This window comes from Somniosus microcephalus, chromosome 22 (assembly GCF_052327205.1).
Source record: "Somniosus microcephalus isolate GS21.2 chromosome 22, FLI_Smic_1.0, whole genome shotgun sequence".
In the NCBI taxonomy this organism is placed as follows: Eukaryota; Metazoa; Chordata; class Chondrichthyes; order Squaliformes; family Somniosidae; genus Somniosus; species Somniosus microcephalus.
The window spans coordinates 29,886,604-29,903,479 of NC_141008.1; the positions used below are offsets into that span (position 1 = coordinate 29,886,604).

General features: G+C 52.2%; 1 long non-coding RNA gene across 1 annotated transcript in view; it reads left to right on the plus strand.

Moving 5' to 3' along the window:
• The first annotated feature begins 5,659 nt into the window (after positions 1-5,659).
• LOC147102132 (uncharacterized) overlaps positions 5,660-16,876 on the plus strand; it is a 199,069-nt gene continuing 187,852 nt past the window's right edge. Inside the window, exon 1 of the long non-coding RNA XR_015073212.1 lies at positions 5,660-6,147. This is a non-coding gene — a long non-coding RNA (uncharacterized LOC147102132). The remainder of the gene's footprint in view (positions 6,148-16,876) is intronic.

The window sequence follows — 16,876 nt, forward strand, 5'->3', positions numbered from 1 at the left end:
TTACCCCCTCCTCCTCCCTCCCCATTCTTCCTCCCCTCCTCCCTCCCTCCCCATTCTTCCTCCCCTCCTCCCCATTCTCCTCCCCTCCTCCCTCCCTCCCCATCCTTCCTCCCCTCCTCCCTCCCTCCCCATCCTTCCTCCCCTCCTCCCTCCCTCCCCATCCTTCCTCCCCTCCTCCTCCCTCCCTCCCCATCCTTCCTCCCCTCCTCCCTCCCTCTTCTTCCTCCCCTCCTCCCTCCCTCCCCATTCTTCCTCCCCTCCTCCCTCCTATCCTTCCTCCCCTCCTCCCTCCCTCCCCATCCTTCCTCCCCTCCTCCCTCCCTCCCCATCCTTCCTCCCCTCCTCCCTCCCTCCCCATCCTTCCTCCCCTCCTCCCTCCCTCCCCATCCTTCCTCCCCTCCTCCCTCCCTCCCCATCCTTCCTCCCCTCCTCCCTCCCTCCCCATCCTTCCTCCCCTCCTCCCTCCCTCCCCATCCTTCCTCCCCTCCTCCCTCCTCCCCATCCTTCCTCCCCTCCTCCCTCCCTCCCCATCCTTCCTCCCCTCCTCCCTCCCTCCCCATCCTTCCTCCTCCTCCCTCCCTCCCATCCTTCCTCCCCTCCTCCCTCCCTCCCATCCTTCCTCCCCTCCTCCCTCCCTCCCCATCCTTCCTCCCCTCCTCCCTCCCTCCCATCCTTCCTCCCCTCCTCCCTCCCTCCCCATCCTTCCTCCCCTCCTCCTCCCTCCCCATTCTTCCTCCCCTCCTCCCTCCCTCCCCATTCTTCCTCCCCTCCTCCCTCCCTCCCATTCTTCCTCCCCTCCTCCCTCCCCATTCTTCCTCCCCTCCTCCCTCCCTCCCCATTCTTCCTGCCCTCCTCCCTCCCTCCCCATTCTTCCTCCCCTCCTCCCTCCCTCCCCATTCTTCCTCCCCTCCTCCATCCCTCCCCATTCTTCCTCACCTCCTCCCTCCCTCCCCATTCTTCCTCCCCTCCTCCCTCCTCCCCATTCTTCCTCCCCTCCTCCCCATTCTCTTCCTCCCCTCCTCCCTCCCTCCCCATTCTTCCTCCCCTCCTCCCCATTCTTCCTCCCTCCTCCCTCCCTCCCCATTCTTCCTCCCCTCCTCCCCATTCTTCCTCCCCTCCTCCCGCCCTCCCCATTCTTCCTCCCCTCCTCCCTCCCTCCACATTCTTCCTCCCCATTCTTCCTCCCCTCCTCCCCATTCTTCCTCCCCTCCTCCCTCCTCCCCATTCTTCCTCCCCTCCTCCCCATTCTTCCTCCCCTCCTCCCCATTCTTCCTCCCCTCCTCCCTCCCTCCCCATTCTTCCTCCCCTCCTCCCTGCCTCCCCATTCTTCCTCCCCTCCTCCCTGCCTCCCCATTCTTCCTCCCCTCCTCCCTCCCTCCCCATTCTTCCTCCCCTCCTCCCTCCCTCCCCATTCTTCCTCCCCTCCTCCCTCCCTCCCCATTCTTCCTCCCCTCCTCCCTCCCTCCCCATTCTTCCTCCCCTCCTCCCTCCCTCCCCATTCTTCCTCCCCTCCTCCCTCCCCATTCTTCCTCCCTCCTCCCTCCCTCCCCATTCTCCTCCCCTCCTCCCTCCCTCCCCATTCTTCCTCCCCTCCTCCCTCCCTCCCCATTCTTCCTCCCCTCCTCATTCTTCCTCCCCTCCTCATTCTTCCTCCCCTCCTCCCTCCCCCCATTCTCCCACCCCTCCCTCCCCACTCTCCCACCCCTCCCTCCCACCCCTCCCCATTCTCCCACCCCTCCCTCCCTATTCTCCCTCCTCATTCTTCCACCCTCCCTCCCTCCCATTCTTCCTCCCCTCCTCCCTCCCCCCCATTCTCCCACCCCTCCCTCCCCACCCTCCCACCCCTCCCTCCCCATTCTTCCTCCCCTCCCTCCCCATTCTTCCTCCCCTCCCTCCCCATTCTTCCTCCCCTCCCTCCCATTCTTCCTCCCCTCCTCCCTCCCCATTCATCCTCCCCTGCTCCCTCCCCCCGCATTCTCCCACCCCTCCCTCCCCACTCTCCCACCCCTCCCTCTCACCCCTCCCTCCCCACCCCTCCTCCCATTCTCCACCCCTCCCTCCCCATTCTCCCTCCCTCCCATTCTCCCACCCCTCCCTCCCCATTCTCCCACCCCTCCCTCACCATTCTCCCACCCCATTCTCCCACCCCTCCCTCACCATTCTCCCACCCCATTCTCCCTCACCATTCTCCCACCCCATTCTCCCTCACCATTCTCCCACCCCTCTCACCATTCTCCCACCCCTCCCTCACCATTCTCCCACCCCTCCCTCACCATTCTCCCACCCCTCCCTCACCATTCTCCCTCCCCTCCATCACCATTCTCCCACCCTCCCTCGCCATTCTCCCACCCCTCCCTCGCCATTCTCCCACCCCCCCCTCGCCATTCTCCCACCCCCCCCTCGCCATTCTCCCACCCCTCCCTCGCCATTCTCCCTCACCATTCTCCCACCATTCTCCTCACCATTCTCCCACCCCTCCCTCACCATTCTCCCACCCCTCCCTCACCATTCTCCCACCCCTCCCTCACCATTCTCCCACCCCTCCCTCACCATTCTCCCTCACCACCCTCAGCATTCTCCCACCCCTCCCTCACCATTCTCCCTCCCCTCACCATTCTCCCTCCCCTCACAATTCTCCCACCCCTCCCTCACCATTCTCCCACCCCTCCCTCACCATTCTCCACCCCTCCCTCACCATTCTCCACCCTTCCCTCACCATTCTCCCACCCTTCCCTCACCATTCTCCCACCCCTCCCTCACCATTCTCCCTCCCCTCCCTCCCCATCCCTCCCTCCCCATTCTCCCTAAACATTCTCCCACCCCTCCTCCTCCCACCCCTCCCTCACCATTCTCCCACCCTCACCATTCTCCCACCCCTCCCTCACCATTCTCCCACCCCTCCCTCACCATTCTCCCACCACTCCCTCACCATTCTCCCACCCCTCCCTCACCATTCTCCCACCCCTCCCTCACCATTCTCCCACCCCTCCCTCACCAGTCTCCCTCGCCATTCTCCCACCCCTCCCTCACCATTCTCCCACCCCTCCCTCGCCATTCTCCCACCCCTCCCTCGCCATTCTCCCACCCCTCCCTCGCCATTCTCTCCCTCGCCATTCTCCCACCCCATTCTCCCTCGCCATTCTCCCTCACCATTCTTCCTCCCCTCCTCCTCACCATTCTCCCACCCCTCCTCCTCACCATTCTCCCACCCCTCCCTCACCATTCTCCCACCCCTCCCTCACCATTCTCCCTCCCCATCCCTCCCTCCCCATTCTCCCTAAACATTCTCCCACCCCTCCCTCCTCCCACCCCTCCCTCACCATTCTCCCACCCCACCTTCACCATTCTCCCACCCCTCCCTCACCATTCTCCCACCACTCCCTCACCATTCTCCCACCCCTCCCTCACCATTCTCCCACCCCTCCCTCACCATTCTCCCACCCCTCCCTCACCATTCTCCCACCCCTCCCTCACCAGTCTCCCTCGCCATTCTCCCACCCCTCCCTCACCATTCTCCACCCCTCCCTCGTCATTCTCCCACCCCTCCCTCGCCATTCTCTCCCTCGCCATTCTCCCACCCCATTCTCCCTCACCATTCTTCCTCCCCTCCTCCCTCACCATTCTCCCACCCCTCCTCCCTCACCATTCTCCCACCCCTCCTCCCTCACCATTCTTCCTCCCCTCCTCCCTCACCATTCTTCCTCCCTCCTCCCTCACCATTCTTCCTCCCCTCTCGCACCTCCTCCTTCCCTCCCCTCCTTCACCATTCTCCCTCCCTCCCTCACCATTCTCCCTCCCCTCCCTCCCCATTCTCCCACCCCTCCCTCCCCATTCTCCCACCCCTCCCTCCCATTCTCCCACCCTCCCTCCCCATTCTCCCACCCCTCCCTCCCCATTCTCCCTCCCCTCCTCCCTCACCATTCTTCCTCCTCTCCCTCCCCTCCTCCCTCACCGTTCTTCCTCCTCTCCCTCCCCTCCCTCACCATTCTTCCTCCTCTCCCTCCCCTCCCTCACCATTCTTCCTCCCCTCCTCCTTCCCTCCCCTCCTTCACCATTCTCCCTCCCCTCCCTCACCATTCTCCCTCCCCATTCTCCCACCCCTCCCTCACCTCCTCCTTCCCTCCCCTCCCTCCCACCCCTCCCTCCCCATTCTCCCACCGCTCCCTCCCCATTCTCCCACCCCTCCCTCCCTCTTCTCCCACCCCTCCCTCCCCCTTCTCCCACCCCTCCCTCCCCATTCTCCCACCCCTCCCTCCCCATTCTCCCACCCCTCCTCCCTCACCATTCTCCCACCCCTCCTCCCTCACCATTCTCCCACCCCTCCTCCCTCACCATTCTCCCACCCCTCCTCCCTCACCATTCTCCCTCCCCTCCTCCCTCACCATTCTCCCTCCCCTCCTCCCTCACCATTCTCCCACCCCTCCTCCCTCACCATTCTCCCACCCCTCCTCCCTCACCATTCTCCCACCCCTCCTCCCTCACCATTCTCCCACCCCTCCTCCCTCACCATTCTTCCTCCCCTCCTCCCTCACCATTCTTCATCCCCTCCCTCACCTCCTCCTTCCCTCCCCTCCTTCACCATTCTCCCTCCCCTCCTTCACCATTCTCCCTCCCTCCCCATTCTGCCTCAACATTCTCCCACCTCCCACCCCACCCTCACCATTCTCCCTCACCATTCTCCCACCCCTCCCTCACCATTCTCCCTCCACTCACCATTCTCCCTCCACTCACCATTCTCCCTCCCCTCCCTCACCATTCTCCTCCCCTCACCATTCTCCCACCCGTCCTCACCATTCTCCCACCCCTCCCTCACCATTCTCCCACCCCCCCTCACCATTCTGCCTCAACATTCTCCACCTCCCACCATTCTCCCTCACCATTCTCCCACCCCTCCCTCACCATTCTCCCTCCCCTCACCATTCTCCCTCCACTCACCATTCTCCCTCACCATTCTCCCTCCCCTCACCATTCTCCCACCCCTCCCTCGCCATTCTCCCACCCCTCCCTCGCCATTCTCCCACCCCTCCCTCGCCATTCTCTCCCTCGCCATTCTCTCCCTCGCCATTCTCCCACCCCATTCTCCCTCGCCATTCTCCCACCCCTCCCTCTCCATGCCCTCTCGCCATTCTCCCACCCCTCCCTCGCCATTCTCTCCCTCGCCATTCTCCCACCCCTCCCTCGCCATTCTCCCACCCCTCCCTCGCCATTCTCTCCCTCGCCATTCTCCCACCCCTCCCTCGCCATTCTCTCCCTCGCCATTCTCCCACCCCTCCCTCGCCATTCTCTCCCTCGCCATTCTCCCACCCCATTCTCCCACACCATTCCTCACCATTCTCCCACCCCTCCCTCACCATTCTCCCACCCCTCCCTCACCATTCTCCCACCCCTCCCTCACCATTCTCCCACCCCTCCCTCACCATTCTCCCTCAACATTCTCCACCCCTCCCTCACCATTCTCCCACCCCTCCCTCACCATTCTCCCTCCCCCTCCCTCACCATTCTCCCTCCCCCTCCCTCACCATTCTCCCTCACCATTCTCCCACCCCTCCCTCACCATTCTCTCACCATTCTCCCTCAACATTCTCCCTCCCCACGCTCCTCATTCTCCCCTCCATTCTCCCTCCCCCTTCCGCAAATCCCCTTGGTTCTCGCGGTACTTTTTAAATCATGGCGCTCGTGCGCGCGAGCTCAACGGCCGGCCGATCTTCACTACCCCTCCCCCCCCATACTCGCTGTCCGTCCGGGGGCGACCATTCCGTCCGCCGCTGTTAACAGTTACTGCGAACAGCGGATCAAGGTGGTACTCGAGTCTTCCGTGTCCTTCCCCATTCTAACGCTGAAAAAAACCCTCAGCTGGTTACAATTTCCACCGCTGTCAATAGCAGGATTTTCTAACTGCGCTCAATGGTAAGGCTTACCATGAAATCGCTCTTAGTACAGAAATACATCGTGGAAAAGTTTGTTAAACACTTGCAAGTGTAATCAAAAACAGAGCCCCAAACTACGACCTTTCAATTTACTTTGTCTCCGAGCAGCCCTTTCACCTCGAGAGGCGCCATCTTGTTCTGAAGACTGCTAAAGTATAGGCAGGAGCGTGCCCTCAGGAAGGAAAGTCTGTAAGAGTCAAGCTTATGCCAAATGTTTAAGGTGAGAGGTGTAATAAAAAAATTACCTGGAAATTAGAGCTAGTGTATGCCTCCAGAACCTTTGGTTGATTATCAAGGAGTAAACTCGAGGATTACCTGTTTAATGATAATCAAGTAAACAGCAATCAACATGGATTCATAAAAAGGTTGTCTGCCCAACTTGATTGTTTTATTGTAGGAAGTGATATGGTGAGTGGCATGTGACATTGGTATAGCTTTATTTCCAAAAATGCATCTCACAAAGTTGTGCACAAAAGCTTAAAGTGGTGGGGATTCAAGATGCCACCTAGGAATAGACCAAAATTGGGGAAGTACCGAACAAAATGTCAGACATGCCTGATAATTCTATATTTACCCAGACAGGAAAAGGTGTACAAATAAACATGGCCATGTGTTCTACAGTGTACATTTTATCTGAAATTCTTTGTTTAGTTATGACATGATATGGGACAGAAAGCTGAAGGCTGGTGTTACTAAGTTCAAGGGTGTACAGCAGATATTCTGTTGGGCTCAGTATTACTGGCTACTTCTGTAAGCGGACACTGTGGGCAGGATTTTCATGTGGGAGGCGGGACTACAACTTTCGGGGTTGTAGTCCTGCCTCCATTGAGATGCGGCCAATCCACACGATTTTAACTTGATTGACCTTGTTGAGCCCGCCCAGCGGGCTCAGCAGGCCAATTAAGGGCCACCCGGCAACAAGTGACGTCACAGACTAAAATTTCACCTGTCAAGAGGTTTTGACAGATGAAATATCAGCGTTTGACAGCCCTTTGAAGTCTTCTAACATGAGTCCTTCACCATAGACTCAGTTAGAAATCTCTCCTGCACAGAAAGCTTTTGACAGTTCGCAGCCATTCTGCTTCCTGTGCCGGTGAGATGAGGGACTCCCGAGACCTAAAGGAAGGAAGGAAGGCTGAAAAGGTAAGAAAAGGTATGTAAAACTTATTTAATCACTTTAGACACACCAAACACACTTACCTTTGCACTCATGCACACTCACCTGAACACCGACATCTCGACCCCTCCAAGTCCTTCAACCCGATGGCCCGCCTCCTCTAACTTGGCATGGTTTGGAGCCGTCGGGAATCCCACACTTCAACCTTAAAAATAGGGATTAGGCTAAAAACTGCCTGTTAACTACCTGTTAACAGGCAGTTAATTGGCACTAATCCCTTCCCACCTCGGGTAGGTGGGTCCCAGTGCGGGGCGGGTACCCGCCTCCTTTGAAACTGGCATGGAGTCGGGTTTGGGTGCGGGATGGGGTCGGGACCCCTGATTTCGGAATTTTAACCCCCCCATGCCTCCAATCCCGACTCCACGGCCCAATGAAAATCCTGCCCTGCATCTCTATGATTAGCAGTACACCTTTATTGCTCAATATCTAATTAAACAGCAGCATGATCCGGGGATCATAGCATAAACTCCTTGTGTATGCTATGATCTCCAGAACACACTGTTATTTAACTCGCAATTGAGCAATAAAGGTAGATAGCTCATTTAATTTTTCATTTAGCTGGAGAGAAGTCATTACACAGAATATCTGTTCCCAAGCTGCTTCTGATGAGCATTTTAAAAGAATAAAACTAGCAAGGGATGCTGAGAGACAACTGGTGAAGTGTATAGTATTCACATTTCCATATTCATTCAATGCAATAAATGTAAGTTCAGCAAAGGGAATAATTTATTGATAAAAGTTCCCTGAAGTTGTGTTGTAGTCTATTAGTATTTACAATTGAGTTGCCCAGTGGCTTAGGCACTGCCCAGTGTAGTAGCACTAAGCCATACAGACCAGAAGGTTGCACTATAACTGGCCTCAACATCCATGGGGTAAAGAGAGAAAATAATTTATGATCACTATTTAGTAACGTGTACATTTGTGGATGTCAGGCAATGTCAGGAATGGGCTTGTCTGTGATAGCCTGTCAATACTGTTTGGGCTCACATATTGGCTACTTAGTTGAGGTGTCTGAGAACTGAGGTGCTCATGGAACTTACCCCCACAACTGTTGCCTAATTTTCTCTACTGATGTACTCTTGCCACGTAAAATGATCTTTACAAAAAATGTTTTGCTCCATTGACTGGCAGAATCACATATCTCCACTGGGTGGCAGGACAGACTCACTAAGCCTAATGGGTTCAAACTTTATAGCTGTTAAAAAGCTTGAGCATTGCAGTGATAAAATATCGGCACATCAGATGAAGTGATTCTCCTTGTATTCATTATTTCCCTCTTCAAGGATGCTTATAGCAGCCTTTTATGGTCACTGGGAAAGCAGTCAGAATGATCCATTTGGGCTCCTGGCATTCCAAACAGCTGATTTTGGCATGTGGTGAGGTCTGCTATTAAACAGCCTGCAGAATACAGGCCCAGCACACAGCTGTGTCTGGTGCACAGGCTGACACTGAACCTGGCTCCATGTGCACTGCAACCTGGGAACAATTTTATTTTGCCTGATTTGTGCCAGAAATAAAATTGATTGTCAGTAAAGAATGTACTGGGTAGAACTGGACTGTTTGAGAGAAAAGCCTACAATGTTCAAAGAAAAACTTGTTATCAGTCCAGTTAGTACAACAATGGACACTAAAACTGCAATAAGCCTTTGGAGCTAGGACACTCTCTGAGAGTGTTGAGGTTAGTCTATGTTTAGTTGCAGAATGTTGCTTCTAATGAGACTGCATTGATACCTCAGGAAGAAGTCAGGCTATACTGTAGTTACAACTTTGTTTGGACAGAGCTATGGTGAGCATCTACCCAACATTTTTTCCACCAACAGTAAGAAGGGTAACTTGGGTGAAGATAAGTTGGCCTTGTTGAGGCTACAATGACTACAGACCAAGGTTTTTTTTAATTAAAAAAACAGTTTCTTTGCAGTAATCCTGTCATTAGCAACAATTCAAATTCATTGTCGCCAGGATGTGCTTCTTGATTATTTTTACAGTTTGAGCTCTTTCCTATCACATTTGAGTTGTGGTCATGGAAAAAAAAAAGGATTTCATAAGCAGATCGAGTCTCCTTTGCACCAAATCTGGCAATCTTTATGTGTGGGTTAAAGTGCTTAGTTTTCCCTGCAGATCACCTGGAATGCCCACCACATTCTGGTATTCCTTACAAAAGGCAGAAATTACCATCCTGACAGGTCAATATGTGTAGGCTAAAACTGCTTGGTCAGTTAAGGAAGGAAGGAAGGAACTTGCATTTATATAGCACCTGTTATGACCTTAGGACGTTCTAAACACTTTACAGCCAATGCAGTACTTATGAAGTGTAGTCATGATTGTAACGTAGCCATGATCCTGACCAACGGATCCACCACAGACCCAATTCACATACGGACCGGGGTCAAGCAAGGCTGTCTCATCGCACCAACGCTCTTCTCGATCTTCCTGGCTGCAATGCTCCATCTCACCCTCAGTAAGCTCCCCACTGGAGTGGAGCTCATCTACAGAACAAACGGGAAACTTTTCAACCTCCGTCGCCTTCAGTCCAGATCCAAGGTCGTCCCATTCTCTGTCATCGAATTACATTATGCAGACGGCGCTTGCGTCTGCGCACACTCTGAGGCCGCGCTCCAAACCATCGTCAACACCTTTACCAAAGTGTACGAGAGCATGGGCCTTACACTAAACATCTGTAAGACAAAGGTCCTCTACCAACCTGCCCCCGCCACATGGTACTGCTCCCCGGTTATCAAAATCCATGACGAGGCCTTGGACAATGTGGACCATTTTCCGTACCTCGGCAGACGTTGACGACGAAGTCCAACACCACCTTCAGTGTGCCAGTGCAGCCTTCGGTCGCCTGAGGAAGAGAGTGTTTGAAGACCAGGACCTCAAACCCAGCACCAAGCTCATGGTCTACAGAGCAGTAGTGATACCCGCCCTCCTTTATGCTTCAGAGACATGGACCATGTACAGCAGGCACCTCATAGCACTGGAGAGGTACCACCAACGCTGCCTCCGCAAGATCCTGCAAATCCATAGGCAGGATAGGCGCACCAACGTCAGTGTTCTCACTCAGGCCAACATCCCCAGCATCGAAGCTTTGACCACGCTCGATCAGCTCCAATAGATGGGCCACATCGTCCGCATGCCCGGTACGAGACTCCTAAAACAAGCACTCTACTCGGAGCTCCAACACGGCAAGAGAGCCCCATGTGGGCAGAGGAAATGCTTCAAGGACACCCTCAAAGCCTCCTTGAAAAAGTGCAACATCCCCACCGACACCTGGGAATCCCTGGCCAAGACCACACAAAGCAGAGGAGAAGCATCCGGGAAGGCGCCGAACACCTCGAGTCTCTTCGCCGGGAGCAAGCGGAAGCCAAGCGCAAACAGCGGAAGGAGCGCACGTCAACCCAAGCACCCCACCCACCCGCCCCTTCAACCACCGTCTGCCCCACCTGTGACAGAGACTGTAGGTCCCGCATTGGACTCGCCAGTCACCTGAGAACTCATTTTTAGTGTGGAAGCAAGTCATCCTCGGTTCCGAGGGACTGCCTAAGGAGAAGGTACACTGTTGTACAGCAAGGCTCCACAAACAGCAATTAAATAAATGACCAGATCATTTGTTTTAATGATGTTGGTTGAGGGGTAAATATTGGCCAGGACACTAGCCAGAACTCCCCAGCTCTTCTAAATAGTGCCATGGGAGATTTTACCACCTGAGAGGGCAGGCAGGGCCTCGGTTTAACATCTCATCCGAAAGTCGGCACCTCCGATGGTGCAGCGGATCTCCCTTAGTGCTGCACAGAATTGTCAGCCTAGATCCCTGGAGTGAGATTTGAAACCTCGACCGTCTGACTCAGAGGTGAGAGCGTTACCACTGAGCCACTGACACCTTAAATAATACACATCACAAATGATACAGTAAGATACTGAATTAGCACAATACTTAAAAAAACAAAATTAGAATTCATCCACTATTTTAATAGACCCATTTTAGAATGTATTTCTCAGAGTTTGATAAGTAACAGGACTTTTGGTTGAAACAGTCTGGTTTGTCTCTTGGTAGAAAAAGAAGAAAATGCTGGAACCACTCAGTAGACAAGTTAGCATCTGGAAAGAGCAGACAATGCTTCAGGTGTAACGTTTCATCAGAACTGGAAACACACACTCGGTGCTTCGGGTGTTGAAGTGAGGCAGAGATGCAAATGTCACTGAAATGCTTTGTAAAGACATAGAAACATAGAAGATCGGAGCAGGAGTAGGCCATTCGGCCCTTCGAGCCTGTTCCACCATTCAACAAGATCATGGCTGATCATCCAAACCCTAGCACCCTACACCGACAGCCATCCCACCCAAGCCCTAGCCCCGTAACCCCGTAACCCCACGTATTTAATCCCCCCTAACACTAAGGGCCAATTTTTTTATCATGGCCAATCAACCTAACCCGCACATCTTTGGACTGTGGGAGGAAATCGGAGCACCCGGAGGAAACCCACGCAAACATGGGGAGAATGTGCAAACTCCACACAGACAGTCACCCGAGGCCGGATTTGAACCCGGGTCCCTGGCGCTGTGAGGCAACAGTGCTAACCACTATGCCACCGTGCTGCACTTGTAAGAGATTTCTTCAGCGACAGTGAAAAAAGCATTTTTTGATTGGTTCCTGGAAAATTAACAGTATTTTCCTTGCTGCTTGTAGATATTTGTTCCCCTCACATACTGCTGTTTCATAAATAAATCTCTTCAGTTAACATAGGGGAGCATCCCATCAGCTTTACAGTCCATCCATTCAGGGTGATGGTTTTTAAAGCCCTGGTCAAGAAATAAATAAAACTTATGAAAAGGCTAATCTAATTCTTTGCTTTAGCAAATATCTCTGCAACAGTAGAGTTACTAAAAGGTTCTGCTAAAATAAACGGGGGAGAAATTCGGTGGGCTGCGCCACCAGTTAGCGCCTAAAGAGGGCACTCAGTGGCTTTAGCGCCACTGGCCACGCCTCCTGCGATATTTAGCTGGGGCGCTAATGGCGGCGTTAGCCTGTTGCGCTGCGCCGCCACCGATGACGTCATCGGTGTGCGCAGCGCCCCGCTACCGCCCCGATCACGATATTTGGCAGCAACCGCCTCTGCAGCGCCGCTCGCTAATCGCGCCCGGTTCACGGGGCCTATCTGTGGCGGCAGTGGCGCAAATTAAGGTGGAGGTGCAGGGCGGCCATTTTTTTCGGCGACCGCCTGCCAGCACCTCCGGCCTCCTGATCTCCCCCCGTGGCATTGCCGGCTGTTTTCCGAGAGCCCGGCACTTCTCCTCGGTGCCGGGCTCTTTTGCCGGCACTCGCGATCGCTCATCGCGCTGGTGCAGGCCCCTCCCCCTTAAGAATGGGAGGAAGGCCTGCAGTACCGCAGTGCACCGTGCCGCAGCGTGTGGCGTTGCGGCACGTTGCACTGCAATATTCAGTTTCAGCGCCCTAAGAGGGACGCGGAGCGCCTCGAGCCTCGCCCCGTGTCCCACTTGGGGCGCTCAAGCTGAAACATAGAAACATAGAAGATAGGAGCAGGAGTAGGCCATTCGGCCCTTCGAGCCTGCTCCACCATTCAATAAGATCATGGCTGATCATCCAAATTCAGTACCCTGTCACTGCCTTCTCCCCATATCCCTTGATCCCTTTAGCCTTAAGAAATATATCCAACTCTTTTTTGAATATATTTAATGAACTGGCCTCCACCGCCCTCTGTGGCAGAGAATTCCACAGGTTCACCACTTTCTGGGTGAAGAAATTCCTCCTCATTTCAGTCCTAAATGGCTTACCTCTTATCCTTAGACTATGACCCCTGATTCTGGACTCCCCGGCCATCATAAACATCCTTCCTGCATCTAGTCTGTCCAGGCCTGACAGAATTTTATAGGTTTTGATGAGATCCCCTCTCAATCTTCTAAACTCCAGTGAGTATAAGCCCAATCGACACAATCTCTCCTCATACGTCATTCCTGCCATCCCAGGTATCAGCCTGGTGAATCTTCACTGCACTCCTCCCATGGCAAGAACATCCTTCCTCAGGTAAGGCGACCAAAACTGCACACAATACTCAAGGTGCGGTCTCACCAAGGCCCTGTACAACTGTAGCAAGACATCCTTGTTCTTGTACTCGAACCCCCTCGCTACGAAGGCCAACATACCATTTGCCTTCTTAACCGCCTGCTGCACCTGCATGCTTACCTTCAGCAACTGGTGCACAAGGACACCCAGGTCTCTTTGCACTTCCCCTTCTCCCAATCTATTGCTATTCAAATAATAATCTGCCTTCCTGTTTTTGCCACCAAAGTGGATAACCTCACATTTATCCACATTATAGTGCATTTGCCATGTTTCTGCCCAATCACCCAATCTGTCCAAATTGTACTGGAGTTTCACGACATCCTCCTCACAGCATACCCTCCCACCCAGCTTTGTGTCGTCTGCAAATTTGGAGATATTACATCCAATTCTCTCCTCCAGATCATTAATATATATTGTGAACAGCTGGGGTCCTAGGACCGATCCTTGCGGTACCCCACTAGTCACTGCCTGCCACTCGGAAAATGACCCGTTTATTCCAACTCTTTGCTTTCTGTCCGCCAACCAGTTCTCTATCCAAGTCAATACCTTGCCCCCAATCCCATGTGCCTTAATTTTGCCGCTAATCTCTTATGTTCCGGCGATCGCTGCTGCTCCGATCGCAGCGCAAAATCTGGCGCCCAGGCGAGCTTGGCGCCCCGTTTGCGGCTCCACCCAATTTCTCCCCCAACATGTTTAAATTTAGGACTTGTATTCAGAATATTTCTCCAAACTTGAATTCTGGTGCAGTCCTTGCAAAAATTCTGCTGTTTCTACTATTCATTTTTTAGTGGTTGTTTCTGAGCTCTGTCTGAAATAAACAAATAAAAGAAAAGCAGCATTTAGAATATATTTCAAAATATATAAAGATTGAACAATAACAGATCTTTGTGTAACTTGTATTTGCTGAAAAAGTCCTTGAATATAGTAACTTGCAGTGTTATATTGGTAAGCTGCATAGTTAGTTAAATTCCATTGATATCCCTGTGTACCCTGAAGAGCCTCATAACCTTGATTTCACCAACTTGCACTTAAATTCTCTGGACATAAGAAAGGGGGCGTTGCCTTATGGGGAGAGAATATGCATTGATATTGGGCAAACAGAAATTCTACACGTGCATATTTCTTAATAGTTTAGATTGGAGATTAACATAAGACGTAGGAGCAGCAGTAGGCCATTCGGCCCCTCGAGCCTGCTCCGCCATTCAATAAGATCATGGCTGATCTGATCTTGGTATCAACTCCACTTCCCTGCCCGCTCCCCATAACCCTTGACTCCCTTATCGTTCAAAAATCTGTCTATCTCCACCTTAAATATATTCAATGACCCAGCCTCCACAGCTCTCTGGGGAAGAGAATTTCAAAGATTCACGACCCTCTGAGAGAAGAAATTCCTCCTCCTTTTCGATTTAAAAGGGTGCCCCCTTATTCTGAAATTATGCTCCCTAGTTCTAGAGTCCCCCACGAGGGGAAACATCCTCTCTGCATCTACCCTGTCAAGCCCCTTCAGAATCTTATATGTTTCAATAAGATCCCCTCTCATTCTTCTAAACTCCAATGAGTAAAGGCCCAACCTGCTCAACCTTTCTTCATAAGACAACCCCTTCATCTCCGGAATCAACCTCGTGAACCTTCTCTGAACTGCCTCCAATGCAAGTATATCCTTCCTTAAATAAGGAGACCAAAACTGTACGCAGTACTCCAGGTGTGGTCTCACCAACGCCCTGTACAGTTGTAACAGGACTTCCCTACTTTTATACTCCATTCCCTTTGTAATAAAGGCCAACACTCCATTTGCCTTCCTAATTACCTGCATGCTAACTTTTTGTGATTCATGTACAAGGACCCCCAGATCCCTCTGTACCTCAGCATTTTGTAATCTCTCCCCATTTAAATAATAATTACAGGAAACTCGTTTAAACGGCACCTAAATATACGGAATTTTCTATTAACCAGCAAAATTCTCACTCTAAAAACAACACCGGCAATGTTGCCGAGTCCGAGTCTCCCGCGGTGGCTGAGTTAGTCAGTGGGGGTAGTTCTCCAAACTGCCACTACTCGGCTTCTTGGTGCTGTCGGAAGTCGGAACACCTCAATACCCCTGTAACAGGAGTCTGACTCTCCCGCGCTGCCGGTAGTCTCTTCTGATCTGCCATTTTACAGGGGTATTGTGTGTCTCCCACGCTGCTGGTAGTCATTGCATTGCATTACCCTCAACTGGCAGTACTGTACTTAATCAAGCATCTTCCACCATCCATTTAACACAACATTCTGTAGGTGAGTACCCAATTACTGTATACTGCACATTTCTTAATTTTTTTATTTTTCTTTGTTAAAAATAACCTCGGTAGATAACCCTCTCCGTCATCCGGAATTTTTGATCAACTGGCAACACGCCGGTCCCGTCGATGCTGGATACCAAAGAGTTTCCTGTAGCTTTTTTATTTTTCCTACCGAAGTGGATAACCTTGCATTTTCCCACATTAAACTCCATCTGCCAGATTTTTGCCCACTCACTTAGCCTATCTATATCCCTTTGGAGATTCTTTGCGTCCTCCACACAATTTGATTTCCCACCTATCTTTGTATCATCAGCAAATTTGGCTACATTACACTCAATCCCTTCATTCTAGTCATTAATATAGACTGTAAATAGTTCAGGCCCCAGCACTGATCCCTGCGGCACCCCGCTAGTTACAGTTTGCCAACCTGAAAATGACCCATTTATCCCGACTCTCTGTTTTCTGTTAGTTAGCCAATCCTCTATCCATGCTAATATATTACCCCCAACGCTGCTTCACACTCCATCTGGAGCCATCCTTTGTTTCTTAACCTGTCCCATTGCCATCTCCTCTTGCCTTGAATATCTCTTAATGCCTCTTCTCCTGCCTTCCATCCTATCACAGACCTTCCCTTTTGTTCTTTCATCCCCTCCCCCCTTTCCCAGCCCCTCTACACTTGCTTTAAAATCTGTTCCTTTTCCTGCTTTTTTCCAGTTCTGACGAAAGGTCTTCGACCTGAAGCGTTAACTCTGTTTTTCTCTCCACGGATGCTGCCTGGCCTGCTGAGTTTTTCCAGCATTTCCTGTTGTTATTAGGGAATAAGGTAGATGAGCTGAGAGCACAGATAGACACTTGGGAGTATGATATTATAGCTATTACTGAGACATGGCTGAAAGAAGGGCAGGTATTACAGCTCAACGTTCCTGGTTACAGGGTTTTCAGACGGGATAGAGAGGGGGGTAAAAAAGGAGGGGGGGGTCGCAGTATTGATTAAAGAAACAATTACAGCTGTGAGGAGGGATGATATGTTGGAAGGATCATCAAATGAGGCCATATGGGTTGAATTGAACAACAAAAAAGGGGAGTGTGTTATAGATCCCCAGACAGTCAGAGAGAGCAAATTTCTGAGAAGTGCAAAAACTATAAGGCAGTAATATAAACTGGGATAAAATTAGCGTGAAAGGTGTCATAAATCTCATCATCGAGAAACTACCTATGAAATAACACTGGACGGCCAGCTGGTGGCGCTGTCCAAGGAGTATAAATACTCGGGCGTTGGCCCCAGCTTTCCAGGGACATTTTGTAAAGACAAGGAGCTAGTGGATACAACTAGACCTCCATGTTCTGAAACAAGTTGATTAAAGCCTTGCTTTACGCTCAAACCAAGCGCGTAGTGAGTTTTATTACATCA